At 41.6% G+C, this 21,906-nt stretch overlaps 1 long non-coding RNA gene across 1 annotated transcript; it reads right to left on the bottom strand.

Moving 5' to 3' along the window:
- Positions 1-18,684: 18,684 nt before the first annotated feature.
- On the bottom strand, positions 18,685-20,774 carry LOC109145931. Its single transcript, XR_002047641.3, has 2 exons — positions 20,531-20,774; positions 18,685-19,525 (listed from the first exon to the last, which is right to left on the bottom strand). It is a non-coding gene; the product is annotated as an uncharacterized LOC109145931 (long non-coding RNA).
- Between the last annotated feature and the right edge of the window lie 1,132 nt (positions 20,775-21,906).

The following is a 21,906-nucleotide window of genomic DNA, read 5'->3' as shown; positions in this document are numbered from 1 at the left end:
ACACATCTACAGAATGAATAACAAGCCCCTGAAGGAAATTTAAATACAAAGTGATTAATACCTTGAGCTGATGAATAATACAGTTTTATAAGAAGTGTGCTAATGAATCAGGCACCCCTGCTTGCAGTCAGTCCATGTGGGTGGGCCCTGCAGCTGGAACACACCGAGCTGGGGTCTCTGTGTGGGTGGAAAGGTCCAAACATACCCACATGTGGATGCGGCTGCAGGACAGGGACTGACCCCTTAGCACTCTGTAGACACTCACATCCTACTTGGAAAATGCCAAAGAAGGCCAAATATCATTGACATCAGTGTTTGTAAAGAGTTTCTGCCAAGTTCCAGGCAAATCCATAAAGAATAGACATGATTTTACTCAAATTCTCAGTCCCTTCATTAGCAGAACCAAGCAGTAATTACAAGTTGCAACTATTTTCTTAATTTGAACATATTTTTATCTACCGACTATCTGGTTTGTTACTTCTTTTAATTGCACATCTCAGCAAGGAATGTTGGGAAAGATGAAAGGGTCAAAAGAAGGATCTTGGAGGATAAACTGTTGTCTTTAAAAGCAATCCCTACTGGAAGAAAATATGATGATTGAGAGGCCAGTGGTGCTAGGGTAAGCACAGGATAAGTCGCAAGCTATTTGAAGTAATGTTTCCTTTGATCTGCCAGGCCTTTCCATACATAAGGAAATTCAGTGGGGTGCTAAAGGCTTTGCTAATCTTCCTAATGATATGCTGAGGATGCTTAAGGCTGAGGTTAAAGAAGCCTTTCAGTGCAGCTTGACTTGTGAACTTTTGAAATACAGAACTAACCTTCCTCTCAAAGATGTTTGCAAAGCAGCTGTTCACATTAGCAAATGTGCAGGCAACTGTGTGGATGAGCTCAGGCCAGAAAAGTCGTGTTAAAAAGAGAACCTTTAGATGAGCTTTGCCTTTGGCATTGCTGCCCTGGGCAAGGATATTGTGGGGTTCCCACAGGGCTTTAGGAACAAAGTATGTTAAGAACAAGGGTGGTTTAAAATTCTTGAGGAAAATAGGCCTGGGTTGGTCAAAACTTTGACAATTATTATCAGTCAGGCTGGCGGGCACAGCACAAATGTGCTTGGGAAGACTCAAGCTCCTCATTCTAATGTCCAATTTTTAGGTCAACCTTTAACATTACCATGGTATTCAAAGTCAGGCACGAGCACAGAACCAACATTTGACTAAAGAGCCTGAAAGTAAACTGGGGAGCCTTTCATTTGTCAAGAAAGTTCAAGAATCATCCACAGGGGGAAAAAAAAAGAAAGAGAGAAATACATGTAATCCATATAGGCACCACTGAGTTCTGAGTGGTTTGATTTTGCCTGTTCAGAAGGTGAGACATCTCCCAGTCTGGTGATGTGACTCGTTAGCTTCAGACTGTGTCCAGTACATATAAACTCCATGCCGAGTCTGGCAGTCATGGCAACTTTCTTCCCAAAAAGAAGAGATCATCACTTGCACGGCAGCACAGCCAGGTCTCCTCAGCAGCCCAAAGGGTAACTCAGGGGCCTGTAAAACACCACAGGCCCTCACACGTACAGGGTGATGCTGTTACCACACGACTACAGACGAGACCTGGCTTGACAGCTGCCTGGATGTGCAATTGTGGGAAGGTTTCACACCAGGATGGCATCAGAGGTGGCCAGAGCACCGACTGAAGGACCACACAACAGGGTGGAACCACGGCATGGGCTGCAGTGGTGCACCACTGGTGGCCTCTGAAACCAGAGCCAAAATGGCCCAGGTGGTTGGCAGGAAGCACTGAAACCTCGAGGCTGAGGGCTGGACAGCAGCAGCGTCCAGCAGGAGGGCTGGGGTCAGCTGCAGCTGCTGCAGCCAGAGCCAGCTCTCTTCTTCAGACGAGCTGGCTGGGGCAGCTCACTTACTCCCAGCTTTTCTCCAAGCAGGTTTTCTTAATCAGTCGATTAAAAAGCCCAGCATGGAGCTTGTGGCAATAAATAGAAAAGCACCTTCCTCTGTTGGCAACACCTGCAACCTACCTGCCAGTCTATGCTGTGTGGGACAGCCAATCTCCCTCTGAGGAAGGTTAATATCCCTAAACACAGGCTAAAGCCTAATTTTCAGATACTCTCAGTTATCCAAGGACTATTTCCATGCAAAGTGGAATAACTTTAACATGAGAAATCTCCCACTACACATTTTAGTGGCTGGGGTTAGAGCACATCTGTGGGAGGTAAGGGTTGAATCACCTCAACCAAAGGAAAAAGAATTATTCCTTACACTGCAGGTAAGAACTTTAATTGGTGGTCTATGGGCAATGATTTAAATAAAAGTCTGGAAGCACTGCTTTGGAATTTAGCTGTCCTGGGTTTGGTATTGTCATTATTTATTTGGTCTTGTCTGATTTGGGGACTTGAGTCACTGCATTCCTGAGGACAGTGCCAGCATTTTCACTTGGAATGACAGAGTGACATTCAACTGCTTCCAACTGGCCTATTTTTATATCTGATTGCACATGAAAGGAAGACTTTTTCATTCTGTAAAAATGGATATGTTTTGAGCAAATCTACCTGGAACTGACAGGCGGGGAATCCTATGAAGTCAATAGGCTTAGGGCTGAGATAGGAACCAGTCCTAATGCTGTTAAGGCTCAGTTTCAGAAGCAGGGAGGGAGGTGCTTTGAAAACTTCGCTGGCAGGAACCAAGTCTCTAGAAAAATTAGACAACTGGAAACATTATTTTGATTTTGAGGGACCGGACTTTAGCTATGGAAATCAGTACTTCTCTGCTGGTAAATGCACCTATGTGAGACTTGAAAAATTGAGATTCATGGTTTATTCCACCAATATTTTGAGTATGGGTGTTTAAAGGTATACTTGGGAGTTTTAGCAAAAATAGAAAAAAATATTAATCCTTCTTATTCATTGCTTAGAAAAGCTTTTCTGATGAATAAACTTCTGTCTACAGTCAGTAAAGAGACATCTCTAAAAACCATGGAGTGAACTGGTGAAGGGCAAATAGACTTCCCTTTTTAGCCATCATGACTGGTGGCTTTACCTTTTGCAGGTGTAGTCTACTGGATGAAACAGAGGAGAGAAAGTCCCGTTAGAACCTCAAAAACATAAAAAAATATACACAAACCCCAGTTTTTATTCAGGACACACACTTGCCTCACACCAAGCGGGTTTCTAAGGGCCAGCTCCATGTAAACATGGAGGCTAAATAGGACAGCTAAGTCAAAAGGTGAGATCATGGAAACCACCAATCCTTTATTGCCTCACCTCAGAGACCTCTCAACCACATGTGGCTGTCACTTCCAGGCTTTAAAGTTTCCCCTGGTTTTGAGGCTTCCTGAAAACCCACAATTGCCTCAGCCCTGACCCTGCCAAGCAGCCTGGCACATCACCCACTCCACTGAGTCCCCAAAGGTCCCTGCTACCCACCTCCCCCAAGGAGGCCTCCAGGAAGGAAACATTCCCAGATGACATCTAGTACACTCTTATAAAAAACCATGGGGGCTGCCACTGTCTTTCAAAAATTAATCAGAGAAAAATAATTCAGATAGTTATTTTTAAATATAGGTCATTAGATGAGACTAAGACCATATCTCCTCATTCTGAGTCAACCAACAGCCACGTTGCAACACCCTGCAAATCCTCTCCACTCTGGATTGCTGTTCTCCTCACAACAGCTCCTGGTACCAAGTGCCTGATAGTCAATGCCATTGTCTTTTCTGGCTCATAATTCCTCTGATGAGCATGTGGAGCTCCACATGCCTCTTTCTCAGAGACAGGAGTTCACCACCACTCAGAAATATTTGGAAGTGTTTATTTGTGTGGACGTGTATGAGCACAGAGATAAGTGTGTGGGCGCATGTTTGTGTATTTAACTACGCAGAAATAAACTTTCTGGATGGAAGCTGATAATGGTCAAATAAAAGCAAGCACTGAAATGATTGCTAAAATAATCAAAAGGCCTTTTTTTGTCTTCACAAAACAGCTCCTCACTCATACAGCTAAATGTTAATGTTAAAACCTGTAACTAGTGCATGGAAATATGGAAAATTATACTGGATCCGATCCCTAACTTCTGGATAAGACAAAGAATGTAAATTGGGCCAAATGTTGTTGTTATTTATATGAAGAAAAAAATACTTGAATTTTAAGAGAAACAAGTTTCAACCAGAGAGAAAACAGCAAGGAAAGAAGCAGAGCTGGAGCAACACCCAGATTATGTGCACCACCATAATGTAAAGTGTAGGAGGTAACAACCATGGCCTGTGCATGCTGAAAATTGAACAAAGCAGAAGAATTCAGAATTTTGTGTTGAAGAGGATATGTGGTTATGTGGTTGGATGGGAGGATGGAGTGCCAGGATGCTGCTGGCGTCTAGCACCAGATGAGGATCTGAATCACCCTAGCCAGTCACGAGTTCTTTGTGTTTCATGGAAACCAAAATGAGCCGGGCAGAGCCCCACTGGAAACCAACCCTGTGTCTTAGAACTGTTTTCCAAGTCAGGTCATGAACATAAATATTCCTCTGGAAAGTACCTAAGTATGAAGACACTCTTTCACAAGCCTCCAAAGAACAGAGTTTCTGCAAAAGTAGTCCAGTGGTGCTGTGAGCAGTTTGAGGACAGTCCCCTGAAACCTCTCTATCCCCAGTAATCTTAAACCTCAAAATTCCCACAAGACTGAACCCTTATTGACAGCAAAGATAAAGGAGCTGCTTTCTGAGTGTCTCTGCATTTCATTAAGACCTGAACTGCAGAGAAGGCCAGAACAGGAAAGAAAATCCTGTGGGCAAACATTTAGTTCTATGGAAGGCAATGGGCAATCTTGGATTGGGTTCTGTGGGGGAAAGATTTCTTCCTGTGCTTTTAGATACATAAAACCATGTTGCATGGATGAAATTAGAAATTACTTCACTGGGCTCTGGTAATAGCAGTAGCAATCTGATGTAAATTTGAGAAGAACCACATTTGAATGATTCCTATCTTGAAGTAATATCGATTTTCCACAATGGCTGTTGGTCTCTGATTATTTGTCATTGCTTAATCCCTTGAGTATCTGTGGTAGTTGCTTTGGCTATTTCTAAGTGCTGTGCATTTTTATGCTCACAGGTAGTGCAGTCGTGCAGTTTATTTGCACTGGGAAGTTTTGGGGAGTGTGTAAATCTAAGCTGTGTAGTTTGGGACAACAGCTGTGCAAGTACCGTGCGTGTGGGCTCCATTTTTGCTTAAGTTTCTTCTGTCTGACATTCCCTGCCTATGCATTTAGGGAGTTTTCTCGCTGCAGAGTACCCAATATCTGCCAAATCTGCTTGAATTCTGGGGCTTTGGGGTCACGTGAAAAAGCTCCCATCTCTCCACTCCATCCATCTGTTTTTTCCCAAGCTAGAGCTGTTTTCCGTCACTGAGTCAGTAGGTGGAGGAAATTGTTGAGCCCTGTGAGCCCAACAGCTGTTGCACAAAAGGCAGTGATGCCAAAGGCATCCTTCTTGTAGGGAGGGAACACAGGTGGGGAGACCTCTTCCTGAGGCCAGAGGATGCACTTCCCAAGGACAAACAGGAGCCAGAGTTATGCATAGGCTTGATGCTGTAAACACAGCAAAAAAAAGGGGGCTGCAGTTATAAAGGAAAGTGGCACTTCCCAAGGGAGCAGCCAGAAGGAAATGTAAATGTGAAAAAGCCCTGGAAATGATGCAAGGCTCTAATGGAATGTGATGGAAAAGGGGAGGTTGCATGCGCATGGCAGTTGGCAGGTGAAAACTGAGTTCCTTTTGGGTTTCTGTTTAGTTACAGATGTGGCAGGAAGTTCCAATGGAATAAAAAAAAAAAATCACAGAAACCACCCCAGAAGTGTTGAGAGGTGTGGGCAGGACGGTGTCTGTCACAGGAACAAAGGCAATGTTTGCACACTTTGAGAGGGCAGCCATTGGCGTGCATGACAGGAGATGTAAAAAGGATCTTTGATTTGAGCCACAGTTTGACAGCTCTCAAAGTGTAATCCAGAGGCTGGATCGGTTCCTTTTTTGATATAAGGCATCTTCTAAGCGACACCAAATCTTGTTGGTGGCTTCTTAGCCAAGGCAGAGGGGAAGCAGGGGCTCCTTCCAGCCCAGGGCAGCTCAGGGCTTCTCCAGCCCCAGCTGAATCCAGTGGCTGCAGGATCATACTTGGTGAGAGCAGTGCTGAGTGTCACCAGCCAAAAACTGGGAAAAAACCAGCTGACACACAACCCAGTGGGGAACAGGGGGAGATGAAGGCAGATGCAGAGCATGGCTAGCCCTCTGTGCCTCTCTCCTTGCCCAAAAACCGTTTACCTGAAAGCAGGATGGCCAAAGGCAAGGACAGAATTGATCTGGGAGTGCTGGTGGCTGGAAGCCCCTGCGTGGCCTGAACCTTGGGCCATCCATGATCACTGGACAGTGCAGTGCTGCTTTGAAGACCAGTGGTACAAACAGCAGGAGCTTTAGCAGGGTCTGGCAGTGGGGGGACAGCAAGCTTGGTGTAATTCCCTTGGCTGACACTTGGTTATATTTCAATACTTTAAGGGGTGCTGGCTGGGTGTTTCTCACCACTGTTACACATCTGCAGCCTCCAGCTTCAGGGCTGCAATCCCCTAGTTTATATTTCTGCTTGTCAGGCATAAGCCTGTGTAAGTGTCCCAGAATTTTATGTTAGAGAGGGAGAGGCATAAATAGAGATGGATATTTCCCAAATGCATTTGTCATAAGGTCAGATAAGTGGAGAGAAGCTTGATCCAGTTAATAATTAATAGCAGACTTTTAAAGTAGGAAAACTCATCTCGTTTGTTATAATTCATTGTTATAAAATGTGATTATGTTCTGCTGGATTTATGAGGGAAATGCTCAAACTTCTGTTTATTTTTTAGTGCCAGATGAGTCAGTTTTGTTATCCTCAGCAATAATTTGTGATATAGTGAAAAATTTGGTATGATTAATTTATGTTATTAAACAAAAGAGTTTATGTCTTTATTGTAAATAGACACGGTTCATTTTGTGCCATTAAGCTGAATCAAGAAATATGTGGTTTAAGATGCAGTTTACAAGCTAGTGAATATCAAAAATAATAAGTAGCATGACAATCTTTTTGGAAAGGATGTAAGTCTTCGTGCTTCCAGGACATAAGATAACCTCTAATTAATGGGGGCTAGTAAGAATTCTTTCCTGTCAGCAAGTTATTCCATAATTGCCTTCTGTAAGGCTTCCTGTCCTTTCCTCTGAAGCAGCTGGTGTGCTTCTGCAGGAACAGGATGATAAAATCAATAAATCCCTGACCCACTCCTATACCTCTGTGAATGTCTTTTTTTATGGGAACTTTTCATCCACCCAAGACCTGGGTTCAGTTTGCTTTGTGTGCAAGGCAAAAACTGCTGGATGCCAAGGCAGAAGAAATGTCTTGCTTCCTTTAGTGATGTCTTCACTTGTGACAGGAAAAACAAAGCCTAATCCTTCAACTCATGTGTTGGCATGTAGGAAGGAAGGTAAAGTAATTTTTTTCAATAACTTCACCTGGAGAAGCAGTTGGTTGTGTTGTTAATATGGACCCACAGTATAAGTATCCTTCCATAGAGGGAGAGAAAAGCTTAGTTCTTTGGAAGGTGTCTGGGTAAAAGAAATCTCACCCCAAACATTCTCTGAGCTTTGGAGCTGTGTTTAGGAAGCCTTTGCCCTCACCCTCAACTCTGTTGCTTACAATTTCCCCCTAATATTTCCACTTGTCTTCATCAAAACTACTTTTGGACTAAAATCTAAGTTTTGCTGTGTAATAGGTAGGTTTCCAAAATGACCTGATGGTTGCAGTCACTGGGTTCTAAAATAAATCAAGGAAATGTCTCCCTGGAAGTGCCTTTGCCCTTTTGTCTGTCATACAAAGCAGCTGAGGGATTGGCATAGTCTTAGACTGGCTTACCTTAACAATAAGCGAATTGAAAGTTGGTGCAATGAATCACATCTAATTTGTCATTGGAAAGGAGGTTTCATGATTTTTAGCTAATAATGCAGTCTAAGATAATATATATCCACTTTTTAAAATGCAGGTAGTAGGCTGGGAAAGGGAATGTTTCTGATGAGTGATAAAACTGCAGATGCACACACCTGCTTTGGGAAGATGGTCTTCCTGCAGGTCAGGGTCTGAGCCAATTAAAGGAAGCCCTAACTGGACATGAATGAGCCTTTTTTGGTCCTCTAGGCAATCCAACAACAGGACACTTTCCTGAGGTATATTTGCCATTCCCTCCCTCCCCTCCTTCTCCAATCAGTGTCAAAGCATGAATTATATTGTCTTTTTGTTGTTGTTCTTGTTTGGACATGAACCAGGAAAATGAATCTATTCATGCTTCAGATCCCCATGACTTCTAGAGGTTGTACTGATCATCAGCTACTAGCTGTGAATAAAGCCTTCAAACTGTATTTAAACATCACAGCTCTAATTATGGTTTCCTTAAGTAAAATGTTCCTAAACTGTAATTACCCATAAGATTATACACTGGCAGTTACACAAGAAATTGTATTACAGGATCCTACCAGGGGGCTGAGCTCACCCTACTGCCTCAGTCAATCAAATCTGGTGAGAAGGACAAATGTAGCAGTCAGAGTTAGCAGTGGAAAACCATCCCTGTGTTCTGCCCAGCCCCAATACATGCAGAAAATTCATTTAATATTCAGCGTGCACTATTCAGTTTATAGCGCTGCTCCCAGTTCTCAGCTGATACAAACAAATGTTGATCAGTTCATGTTTTGGCTCACAGTGCAGAGATCTCACCCCTTTTTGTTTAATGTGAAGTGCACTGTTAGCTACCATTGAAAAGGGAAACAACTCTAATGCGTGTTTTGGGGTTTTTTTTAAAAGGAAACAGGGAATTTTGGAGGTTAGTTCTGGTAAAACAGACACTATGAGTGTTCACTGCTCACTTCATCCATTTGTAGCATGAAACACAGATTAAACAGGACTGGAAATTTGGAACAAGTTCAGACTTTAGAATAGATGGAGGGTTGGGGCTAAAACAGACATTTTCCTGTCATCCTCTGTAAACCCACACTCCCTTCCACTGCACGATCAGGTAGTTTCTTTTAATGAAAAATACAGGAGCAGCATAAAACCTCTTATTCCTGCTTGTTTGAATTGAATTTTGTTATTTGCCCCTACAGTCTGTTGGTTTGTCTGCATGACATTGATTTCCAGCTAAAACAATTTACTCACCAATTACTTTCACAGACAACAATTTCAAGCAATTAAGAGGATTAAGAAAGCATTTTTGTCCTGTTAAAAAATACATCTACAAAGAGCTTTTAAAAATGCAGCATGAGATTCTAAAATTCACTTTGCTTTTCCTTAGATATTAGCAGGGGAAATTATCAGAAAGTCCAGTAAATATTTTATGCTCCCCCACCTACATATGCAAGACAGCTACCAGAATTGCAAATGCATTTAAATTGGAGACTACCTGCTTTATTCCAAAAAACTGCTTTGTGGGGTTTTTTTTTCTGTTAAATAACCCACTTTTGCTCCACTGTGTGGATGCAAAACATACATATCTATTCCATGCAAATTCCTGCTGGATTCCATGTGCCTGGTGATGCTGCAGTAGCACCGCAGGGTTTGTCTGTAGCCCTGCCTGCACACAGCTCTGCAGAACACATCCCCTCTTTCCTTTGGGCAGAGTTCAGAACTAAAATGGCACTTCCTGAGGTGTTGATTGGAATTAAAGAAGATTTTGCATATGCATAGAACAGGGGTGAAAAAGCTGTGGCTGTGTGGAAGGAGATGAAATTATGTGGGAATGAGGAGCACGAAGGCACCAGAGCTGTAAGGATCAGTAATTAGCAGACACTACCCAATGCTTGTGCAAGGAGTGCCTCAATTAAAGTGCAAATCAGTAAGTTTGAGGAGAGGGCCTTAAAAATTACTAAAGCATTTAATGATTATGAGGAGGACTTTAATTTAGGAGACAATTACTGGTATTCCCACACTCCCACCTGAAGGCATTACCATTTTCTGTCTACCTGTGCCCATCTTGTCCTTTTCAATAAGACTAAGCCCTGGATTCCAAACATCACTGTTGGCTCTTGTTTTACAAAGCCCTTTTCCCTGTTTGTGGCTAAAAGAGTTCTTGTTACCTCCTGATTTTCATGGATCATTTAAGAGGAATTAAAAAGAGCAATGAAAAACTCAGGCCTAGGATCTCACAGACATTGCCATGACCTCTCTTGCATCTATTTAAAGCAAATATTTCGCTTCCTTGGGATTCTGAAAATGTGTACATTTGACTTCTAAACACACAATAGGTGAAATGTTGGAACCAGTTTTACACAGGTGTGACTCCTTTGGTTTTGATGGAGTTTCTACATATTCATTGGCAGAGGAAGTGAATAAATACTCCAGAGCTTTGAAGACAGAGCTACAACAGGAATTAACAGAGAGCAAGTCTTCTTTTTGACAGTGAAGCACAGGAATGAATTTAAAATGTGTTTTAATATGTGTACATACAGATCTGGGGGCGGGGGGGGGAGGAAATCACAGAAAGGAAGAGAGAATCTTTTGTTGTGAAGTCAAAATTCCCTTTACAACCATGGCAGATAACCCTGGACTGACAATAGCCATCACTTTTGTAAATACTGTAAAAACTTTGGAAAATCTTGTCACCTGAGTGCATAAAATCTCTCAGAGATCAGTGAGGTGCATTCATTCTCCTCCCTGTGTTTCACATGAATCCCTCTTTTCCAGAGATTTTCACAAACATTGAAAAGATTAATGTCCAAATATGAAAAAAAATGAGAACAAACTCATCGTTGAACAGGACTAAAGAAAAGGAAATAGCTGATTTAATTAGGTTTTAGGTGATGAATCATACCAACATAAATCTTAAGGAAAGGACAAAAATAATTACCGGTAATTAATGCCAAAGTATCTAAAGTTAAGGAATTTAGTTGCCTTGAGCACAGTACATAACACACCCAGTTCTTCCTTCTGTAGATAACATAGAGCATCCACTAATTTAGGTCATGGAGTTTCTTTTACACTTGTAATTATTTTTAATGTTGACATTTCTTTGGCCATAAGGGAAACAGTGCTGATAGCATAACGAAGCCGACCTGTCTAAAACATAGAAGCTTTTCTGTTTTGCTATTACTGGGGCTAAAATGGCATGAGTCAAAAACAAATTACATCCATCATTCTGCCACTGGATAGATCAGTATAAAATCAGTGAGATGCTAACAGAGATAGATGCCATGTTTTTATTGTTTCTGTTTGAGGTTCAGTAGTGTTTCTCAGCCATGGTTTTATTTTTAATGTGTCAAAAAAGCAGCTCTTCAGTGGCTATTTCTTGTATCAGTGTTGCTGTCAAATTGAAGCTCTGATGTCAAAGATTCAATTCTTTGTGAAGATCTGTTCATGCCCATACCTTCCAGAGTAGTTTGAAAGGCATTTCTTTCTTTCTTTCCATTGATTCCACTGAACAAGCTAATACAAATATTGGACAGATAAATAGAATATTTTGCCATTGATAAGAGCTGCAGGAGCACCATCTGGATGGACTAGACCGAGAGCATGGATTTAAAAGATGCATTTTGGTAGTTCAGAAAGAAAAGCACTGTTTCTTGGGTCAGATCCCACTCCATGTATTTCCCTTTCTTTGGATTGTTGGAGATGGAAGCTAATGTCCATAGATAGGACATTATCATGTCCTACAACTTGGGGGCTTTCATAAACCTTACTTTACAGCAAAAAAAAAAGGGATTATGGGAATATGAATTATGTCTTCAGTTTCCATATCGGATAACCTAAATTTATGCAGGTGGGAAGCAATTTTCAGAATTTTAAACCACAACTGGGAAAAGTGAGTGCAAAATTTGGGGCTGTTCGTTATGGAAATAAATTCATGACCAGAGCTGGTGCTTTCTTATAATTTTCTTTGTCCCCTTCTGTGGTATTTCTCTTCTCATCTATGAAAGCAGAATCCTCGATCTAACTCCTCTTAATTCAGCTGCATTTATCCAGATATGTATCCTTAGCTATCTGTCTAGTGAAGTTATGTATTTTAGTGAAATCACATCTGATCTAGAGATATGATACTAGGGAAACATCTCTGTCTTACCATGAAATTAAAGCAGCAGCAATGAGCCTGTCAGTCTGTGGGGATATTCAACCACAGAGGAGCAAAATGAGCCCGGTTAGTGATGAAGGGTAGATCCCACTCGGTTGTGAATTAACTCTAAAGGGAAGTTGAGTGGGAAAGGAACAAAAAAGCCAGTCAAAGCCTTTAAGGGGTGCTGATTGTGGAATTGTTTGCTTCTGTGCTCCACAAAACGCATGGACAAGCTTCTGCTCCCTGAAGCAGTGGGGCTGGGTGTCAGAAGAATGTGCCCTTGTCTGAATGACAGGTGGCACAGACAGCAAATTGCCTGAAACAACGGAACAGGGATATGGTTTTACAGTGAGAAAACAAGCCCAGGTTTAGTTCGTGTGGCTGGCAGGTCCCGTGGCAATCAGGCAAGTCCCAGCCTGACTCCCAGCCAGGTGTGCTCCTCTGCTCCCCTTATCACACAGCCCCCTCCCAGTCCCCAGGGATGTGGAGCCAGGGCTCCACTGGATGGTGAGGGACTTTTTGCAGGACTTTCATGGGGTGGGAGCTCTGGAGGAGCCCGTGACCTCCAGAACTGCTTCTTGCCATGGGGTGCAGTTGTGAATGGGACACTGCAGCCCCAGGGCTCCTGCAGCTCCTTCTGCAGCTCTTCTCCTCCTTGCATACAGGCTATGGATCTTCAAAAAACCTCTTTTTCTCACTTGTGCTTGGGAGTGAGACCCAAAAGTCCTGGAAGAGCTCACTCCTGTTCCCCATTGACAGCAAGAGTAGTGGGTGCAGAGCTCTCAGCCCCCAGCCCCACTCGATGGGACCAATTCCCCCGGACTGCTGTAACTCTGAACTGTGACAACATCGGGGTTCCTGAGAGGAAAACAAAACAAAAATCTCTGGGCTGCCACCCAAGAGTGTGTGATTTTGATATTTATTCCACAGGATGAGCAGGAGATAAAAGGCAAGTGATCCCTGTGCTTGGATAGCTCTGAGGAAATATTTTCCATGCTGAAAATCTCCAAGGGGACTCAGGAACACGAGTGCCATTGGCAACCCACAGATTGAGCCCTGGCAGGGCACAACTGAAAGGCCACCCAAACCAGAATATTCATTGCACTGGGGCACAACAGGAAACGCCTCTGTGGCCAGGCATTCAGCAACCTCCCAGCTCTGCAACATGGCCAATACTCACCGTGCTTCTGGGAGACGAGGTGGAGGTTTGTTGCCAAATCCCAGCAAAGGGAAACCGTCTGTGAACATCCTAATACGTCATTCTTTCAGACCAGAAGCTGCATAATTAAGCATATCCATTAAGGGGGCCACAAAATGTGAAGTAATGAACTCCATCTCTCTGAAGACCATTACTGCACACAGTAAAATTAATGGGATTGTGAAAGCAGCCATTGCCTGAGAGGAGCAGCCATTTTATGGATCTGCTTTGGGCAATTAGGAAAGCAGTTCCAAATCTTTCCCTTCAACTTGTGGAAGTCAAGAGCGGGACTTCTATTTTGACCATCTAAAAGTCAATGTCTACTTTTAAAATTTAGTCTTCATGTTAGAAAATGGCAGTTAGATAAAGACATTCCTCTCGCTTTGTTATGAATATGATTTTTAAAGCCTTCCTGCATCAGAATTTAGGCACAAACTGAGCAAAATACAAACCCTCAGAACATGTAAATAAATCAATCATTCCTGTGTTATATATCTTCAGAATATGATCCAAAAATATCTCTGGGTGTAGTTTTCAAACTTGAGCATTGCATAAACTAAATACCCTGCAGCACAATTGGACTGACATGAATTACAAAGTAAAATAAATACACACTGGGATGTGTCTTTTGTTCCTGTAATTTTACTTTTCCTTTTGCCTTTCAAAAGTTGTATTAGAGCCCGATAAGTGAAAATTAGAAATGTCATTTAGAAGAGGGAAGTAATTTAACTTTGTACTGTAGATTTCTAACATACGTCTATGGAAATGCTCTTGCCTATCCCAGTGATTTCCCTCCTCTCAAATATTTAAGCAAGGATAGGGCATGCCTGAAAGATGCATATAAGAGCTTTTTTAGTAAAAGAATTTAACCTCTGACTTTTACAAGCAGAGATTTGATTTCTAGATATGAGTTCTTTGCCTGCTTTTCAGTAAATTTTTCTTTATAGTTATTTGGAAAACTGTACCCAAGTCTTTATTGTGCACTACACTTGGAGTTCTTTTTTACTGACTTAGGCCGCTTCTTGCCAAAGTCAAAAGGTTGGAAGCAAGGCCACTGGCATGGGAAGGAGTGTGTAAAGAATAAAACTGCTTTGGTTGGAAAAAAAAGAATTGAAACGAAATAAAAGAATTGAAGCTGGATGGAATGAACTTCTCCCTTTTAATGGTTGTGTTTACTTCACAGGCAGTAATGACAGACCCAAACTAAGCTCACTGCCATGGGAAGATGCAGGGATTTCTGCGCATCCAGCACTTTTATTGGCTATCAGGTCTTGGGATTCAGCCACATATCCTGGATGTGGACAATTGGGAGATCTTTATCTCAGCACCCCTTATTTCTCAAACTTTTTCTCCGCCTTTAATTCCTCAGAGTTGTTTCCTTTCCCTTCAAGACCTTCCACCTCAGTTTCCCTCTTTTTATTCTCCCCTTTCCCTCATTTCTGAAGTGATGTTGTCTGTCTGAAGGTATGAATTATTTGAGGACTGGATTTATTGTAGGATTATTTTTGTATAGCAGTACTTTTAAATGACTGCTTGAACTTATATACATGAAAATACAAGTTCATATCCCCTCAGCTCTGTCCAAGCAGGAAAACACAAAACAACTTTTCAGAGATTTTCTTTTACCAGCTCTCATTCTTTCCACATGTAGGAGATGAGAAGAGGGATCTGATAACTTCCTAGCCAAAAATCTCAGCTTGTGTTTGCTTAATTTTTCTTAGCGTGGCCTCAGGTTTGCAAATGCACCAAACCACAAACCCACAGTTCAGTTTGCAAAGGCCAGAGAACAAGATTTAATATTGACACACAGAAACAAATATTTTATGCATTTCTACTATATCATTACTTGGCTTAGGAAAAAAAATCCCACCATCAGTTTTCGAGGCAAAATTGAAACAAAGTTGACAAGTCTCACCTGTGTTCATATTGAAATCAAACCAGACTAGGAGTTTCACATTGTTCTAAAACAAAACCAAAAGAACCTGTAGCTGACTCATTTTAAGACATTGATTTGACCCAAAGTCCTGCTGTTACAGAACTCACCCATGATATTCATCACCTTAGAATATGCTCAGGCTGGCAAACCTGAAAAGAGACAACAGAAGCAGAGCTACACAGTTTTTATTCTCCTGTTATTGCTATCTATGTCTTGGAAATTTTCCCTATTTATAAAAATAAATTTATTTGTACATTCTTACAAAGAAATGTATCTGGGCCAATTCCTCAAGGCAAAGCTGCATGGATGAGTTATTTTTGGTGTACAGGTAGGTAAGAAAGTAGTTCCCTCAAGTACCCCTGCACTAAACTATCCATTCTAGCCACATTCTGACAGAACAAGTTTTAAGAGTATAAAATAAATATCTTTTTTGACACTGACCACCTGTCTCCCTCAGAATGGCATTTCTTTGGGCCAGCAATTCAGGAGCAGTTTCTGTACCCCCTCCCTCATACACACACTTCTTGGGGGGAGCAGGAAAAGCAGAAACAGTTGCTGTGAAGGTTGAGAGAATATTGATGGCACTCATAAATTTAAAATTACATTATTCTCTTCACAGGCTGTGCAAGGTGCTGTTCAACCTGGTGAATACTTGAAGGCAAGGCCAAATCATCTTTCCATGCTGCATAAGGTAAGAAAAATAATAAGGCAATGAGGACAAAAAAAACCCCCCCAAATCAGTGAGAAAAGACAAAATCCAGTGGGAGAAAATCTAATGAGTCTTGGGTCCAACAGAAGCCTTTTCCATGCTATTGTGGGGGAATTTATTCTTCAGCAATGTGGATCTGTCTACACTGGCTTCTGCTGTGCTGTTTTGTGGGGTGATTGTGAGTGCTCATCCAGGAGTAAATCCTTGGCTAGAGAGGTTTAAAGAGCGATACAAAAGTTTATGCAATGATAAATAAGACTTCAAGGTCTAAACTTAAAGGGTTTATAGACCCCAGAAATCAGAACTCTCCTCTATCAGTCGTTTTGGAGTGGTAAAACTAAAAATAACACCTCACAAAGAGCTGCTCTGTTTTACTTTTTTTTTTCGCCCTTAGAATGAAAACATTCCATTTAAAATTAACTTGTTTTGACAGAGCAACACAAAGGTAAAACATGAAAACAAAATAGTCAGTGTTTGGCACTCGTGTTTCCAGCTGAAACTCCTATAAATATTGCCTGAGCTTATGTGCTCACTCTTCCTGGATTTGGGAAGCAGGCTTGGAGAGGTTTGCCTCCTCCATGTCAGCTCCCACAGCAGTGGTGGCTGCTGGAAAAACAAGCTGGATGTACTGTACACAGGCACCCAGCCAACTGCACCTGGAAAAGCAAAATAATGTTTTAAAGGAGAAATATGTGCCATCCATGAGCACAGGACTCTGCAGGCACCACCACTAGAGATCAGATGGTAAAATGAGTGTAGAAGGGAGTGGGGAAAATAGAGTTAGCAGTAATATCATTATTTATGGGCAGTGAGGAGCTTCATCCCGCAAGGTCCAGAGTGCCATAAAATATGATTAACATTAATAGAATTTAGGACAATTTGTGTCTTTCAAGACTAGAATTCATGCTCTTACAAGTGTAGCCTTAGGATTTTGATAGGAAAATGAAAGGCTGGAAGAAGAATGACTTATGTGAAGATTCCTTTGTTCGAGTCAGTGACATCTAATAGCCCAAGGAAGAATGAAAACTACATTTTAATGAGAAATCACTTATCATGTAAGACAGAGGGAAAGAGAAAATAAACCTTCTTTTAAAAGAAAAGAACCATGGAAATTAAAATATGTAAATTGAAAGTATGTGATTTCCTGGGAGAAAAACAACCTATTTTTGTTTTGTTGTTTGCTTGGATGTTACAATTTTTTAAATGAGGAGTATTTGTATCATTTTACCTTTTAAAACTGATTAGTTCTCCATGTCTCAAGCAAATGGTTGGAATCCTGCACAGTTAACAAAACTGAAATGGAAGGGTTCAGTCTTACAGAGAGATGTGTGTAGGGTATTTTTTGCTCAAAGAGTGATAAAAAGCAAACTGAATATGCAAGGAATAAATGAAAGTGAAGAAAGGTCTTTTGTACTCTTGATTTATCTGTACATTAAATCTCTTTTTTCCAAGAAGCGGATGTAGCATCAGTTACAGCTCTATCTGAATATTCTCACATTTTTGTAGAGGAGCCAAAGAATATACAGTTTATAGAAACCTCGAGAACTGCTTCAGGTGAGATGACAGATACAGCTACAACTTCCTACCCCAAGTTCCCCCTCTGCCTGACAGCCAAACCAAGCAATGCAAAATGGGAAACAAATCAAAACAAAACAAAGCAACAGATGGATTCACAGCTGCACTTTGTACTCAGGAAGGTAGAATGTCAAGAAATGCTGGTCAGTCCTTGCTGAAACTCCCACTGCATTAAACAGAAACTCAATTTCACTGCATCAAGTGCAATTGAGGCTTTCATACTGTAACAACAGAAATGCTTAATATAATTTAAAAAAAAAATCTAAAATAAAATAATTTCTTTAGAATGGCTTCACACTAACAAAGGGCAGGTTTAAATCAGATGTTGGGAAGAAATTCTCCCCTGTGAGGGTGGGGAAGCCCTGGCACAGGGTGCCCAGAGAGCTGTGGCTGCCCCTGGAAGTGTCCAAGGCCAGGCTGGACGGGGCTTGGAGCAGCCTGGGACAGTGGAAGGTGTCCCTGCCCATGGCAGGGGGTTGGAACTAGGTGATCTTTAATCCCTTCCAACTCAGGCCATTCTGAGATTCTATGGCACTGGACCATGAAACATGTTTTAGGGAACTGGGTTAAATTTTCTTGAACAAATATTTATCCAGAGATGGAATCCAAAGCTCCTCTCTCCCTGCTGAGTAGTTCTTTGCCTATAGCAATTTTTTTTTCAGGCATGAATCTGGAATCTACGAACATCAGAGTTTATGTTGTATTCATGACAGGGTTACTCAATTCAGGACACTTCAATACATAAAAAGAAATACTGCCTCCTAATTTTAGCATGGAATTCTGGTGACGGTTTGAACCCCACCTGAAAACTCCCAAAATTTCTTGCAAGAAACCAAGACATGGAGCTACAGAACAGCTCTACAGTGAACAGTGAATTCAATGGGAATTTTAATTTCTCTCATTTCCAAATAAACCTGCTTTTTCTGGCACAACAGCTGCACAGAAGTGAAAGTGTGTGGTTAAACCAGAGCACACGAGCAGCCCAGCTCAGTTTTTACCTGCCTCCAATGAGGAGTGAGCTCCAGAAACTGGAACTTTCAAATTTAATAACATGAATTCTTTCTCACGGGAAAAATATGGCTTTGTGTCTAAAAGTGATGGTGTAAGGGATTGGCAATAATGATTTGTTTCATAGAATGACAAAGGGACTCAGAAACACGGAATTTCAGCTTGTTCCCAGGTATTCTTTAATGCATCCAGGAGGCACCATTTGTCTTGTCACACAAAGCCTCTTTCACATGTAACAAATTTTCCTCTAGATAACTTTAATTAGGTTGTAGTTGGGATTTGGCCACTGGGGCCCTGGGCAAGGCTCAAAATTCAGCAGCAAGATATGGAATTCCCTTGTTTTCTTGACTTAGCTTCCTCCTACATGGGTGTCAGTCTCATGCAAGTAAACAGCAGATGGCACTTCCAGGGTGTTTCAGGTCTGTCTTCTTTGATTTTGGATCAGGTTTTTCTGATATAAAATTTGTTAGTTGCACAGGAGCAAGGAGTGCACAGAAAAGTCACTTTTCACCTGAAGTTTGCAAACTCTGTTGGGCGAATATTTCAGTAGTGGGAGCAGCCTGCCAATGTGATGACCCAGTTGTTGAAAATGCTTCAAATGCTTCCATCCAGCCAAGGTGCCTGCCCAGGAGATGTATTTAATCCCAGCTTAAGTGAGCTGTGGAGGGGTAAGTGGAAGGTCTGCTTCACAGAATGGGTTAAACAAGGCAATCCAGGCACCAAGAGCATCTCCTCTGCAGCTGGGGCATAAAACACCTCTTGTCTCTGTCACTCCATGTGCTGCTGGATTAATTTTTCCCTGGCTGGTGTAAAAGGCCACCCACCCTCTGGCACATGGCCACTATTTTTGTGGAAACTGTGATAATATTGAGGTATGGTGGCTCTGTCACTGGCTGAGCAGCAGGAGTGAACTGTCTGGTGCTCCTAAAGCTGCATCCAAAGCCTGCTGGACATGGTGGGAATAGCTTGGTTGAGTTCACCAGGTCTTGGAACAAGCTGTTGAGAAAAGTATGGGATGGCAGTGAGGAATAAACCTGCAGAATCCTTGACCTGCAGCACACATAGGTTGAAGGGTTTTGCTAAACCAAATAACCATTTTAATTTCATATCCACTAGAAAAATAGGAAAAATTAAATGGTTGCCATATGGGGAAAGTATGTCAAGCTTCAAAGAAGTAGGAATCATTAAATACAACTATGAAGAGGGGTTTTTAGGTTTGAATGGTATGCCAGTTTCAATATAATAAAACATACATATATAATCCTATTAAAGCCTCATTTGAAAAAAAATAAAAGCATTCCTTTGAAAAATGCAAAATCTTAGGTCACATTTTTTTGCCTGTATATTTATTTTCATTTTAAGCTAGGCTGCTGTAGTGAGAAAACTTGATAAGGTTTTCAGTACCCATCTGCTATTTCAATTTTTTCTACCGGTAACATCAACATGAACCAGGCTTTGAAGATAATGAAATGAAAACTGAAAACCAGGTAAATATACTCACAAATAGTGGGTCACCCCATAGCCAAAAGGAATATTAAAAACAAAGCTACACCAAGGACTCACCTATCTTTTCCATAACTGCACTGTGTAGAAATCAAGACAATAAAAAGAGAAAACCAGAACCTCTCACTGCCTTTCCAGTTCTGCTTGTCTCACAGAGAAAACTGAGAATTCAGATCAAGGAGCTCCATGAATAATTCTGGTATAAATACCATAAAGGGCTTGCCAAAATACAGTCACACACACTAAATACCCACATTGCAACATTTACAGTCCCCTCCCTAAAATCTCCCTGTAATAAAGAGTAGTCAGGCACACGAATGCACCTAAAGGGTGAGGAAAATGGCTGAGAGAAGGGTCACAGCTGATGGCAGAGAGCAGTTGTAGCCCTGTGCAACACTTGGAGGGGTTTCTTACAAGGTCCCTTTGAGTGCAGGGCCTTTTTAGAATTGTTTGGGTTTTTTTCCCCCCAACAGTAAATATCACAAACAAAGCACTTACTGTTCTTGATTATTCCTGTTATTTTTTCTCATGGGGTGATGCAGGGAGACCTCAAACAGAACTCATTACCCTAATACAGCTGACCAACATACAAAAACATCAGTTCTGTCCCAAGTGTGTTACAGGCTAATTCCTCATTTTCATTGGAAGATCCACCTTTACATTAACCTTCAGGACTGAAGAGCATGGCAAGTTCCCGAACTGCTGGAAATGCTACTGAACTGCAGAGCCTTCCTCCTCCTTCTGGGTCTTTATCCTGTAATAAATGAGAGAAATAGACTTCAAGATAAAGCTGTGTCTCCTTTTTATTTTTATCAGCTCTGTCAGTAATTCCATCACTAAGGCCACATTTCTGACACTGCTTTTCCTCGGGTTTGGGTCTGTGATGATTTAAGAAGTTTGCAGAGCAGCACATCCTCTCTGCTGAGGGCAGAGGACTTAGTCCTGCCTGTCCTGGCTGGGGAAAACCTGTCCCTTGCAGTTGTACCCACAGGTTCTAGAAGTTTCTCTTTGAGCACATTTGGTGCTCTTCAGATTCAAGTGACTGCAGAAGTGCAAAATGTTGTCATTTATTATTGCTGTTAAATAACAGTGTTGACAGGTAGAAAATCCTCCAGGAAGGAGCATCTGTGCATCTCTCCCTCAGCAGGCACCAAACAAAGAGCTGCACTGTTTGTCCTAGCAGCACAAAAAGTCAAGTTCCTAAAAGTTCAGTCAAAATTTTGGCTTAAAAAAAGGAATCTTTCAAAAGTGTCTTTCGAATATTCATTGGGGTGGTTTACTTCCCACAGGATGTGCAGTTTATTTATAAGAGTAAGTGCTTGTGTATGTGCTGTTGTTTTGGGGGTGGCTTTTGCTTGTTTTTTTTGATGGGGGAGAATAAACTCTAGCTGAAAATCTCTTCTTTTGTGAAAACAGATCAATTAATTATTAAAAAGAAAAAGTGTAATTCCAAAGTACTCAGTATATTTCCACCAGTAAAGTTTACTTTATTGTTCTATAGGATATGGGCAATGGCTTTCAACTGAAAGAGGGCAGGTTTAGATTAGACATTAGGGAGAAATTGTTCCCTGTGAGGGTGATAAGGCCCTGGCACAGGGTGCCCAGAGCAGCTGTGGCTGCCCCTGGATCCCTGGAAGTGTCCAAGGCCAGGTTGGACAGGGCTTGGAGCAGCCTGGGACAGTGGAAGGTGTCCCTGCCATGGCAGGGGGTGAGACTGGGTGATCTTTAAGGTCCCTTCCATTCATTCTGTGATTCTGTGGATACCAGATACACACATTTACATGATAAACTACACCAATATCAGTAGCAGAAATTCAAACTAATGTGGAAGAGGGCATAAGCTTGTAAGACTGAATTACACATGGTCTTTTGCT

Source organism: Corvus cornix, chromosome 6, assembly GCF_000738735.6.
Source record: "Corvus cornix cornix isolate S_Up_H32 chromosome 6, ASM73873v5, whole genome shotgun sequence".
NCBI lineage: Eukaryota > Metazoa > Chordata > Aves > Passeriformes > Corvidae > Corvus > Corvus cornix.
This window is presented reverse-complemented; position numbering and strand designations above follow the sequence as displayed.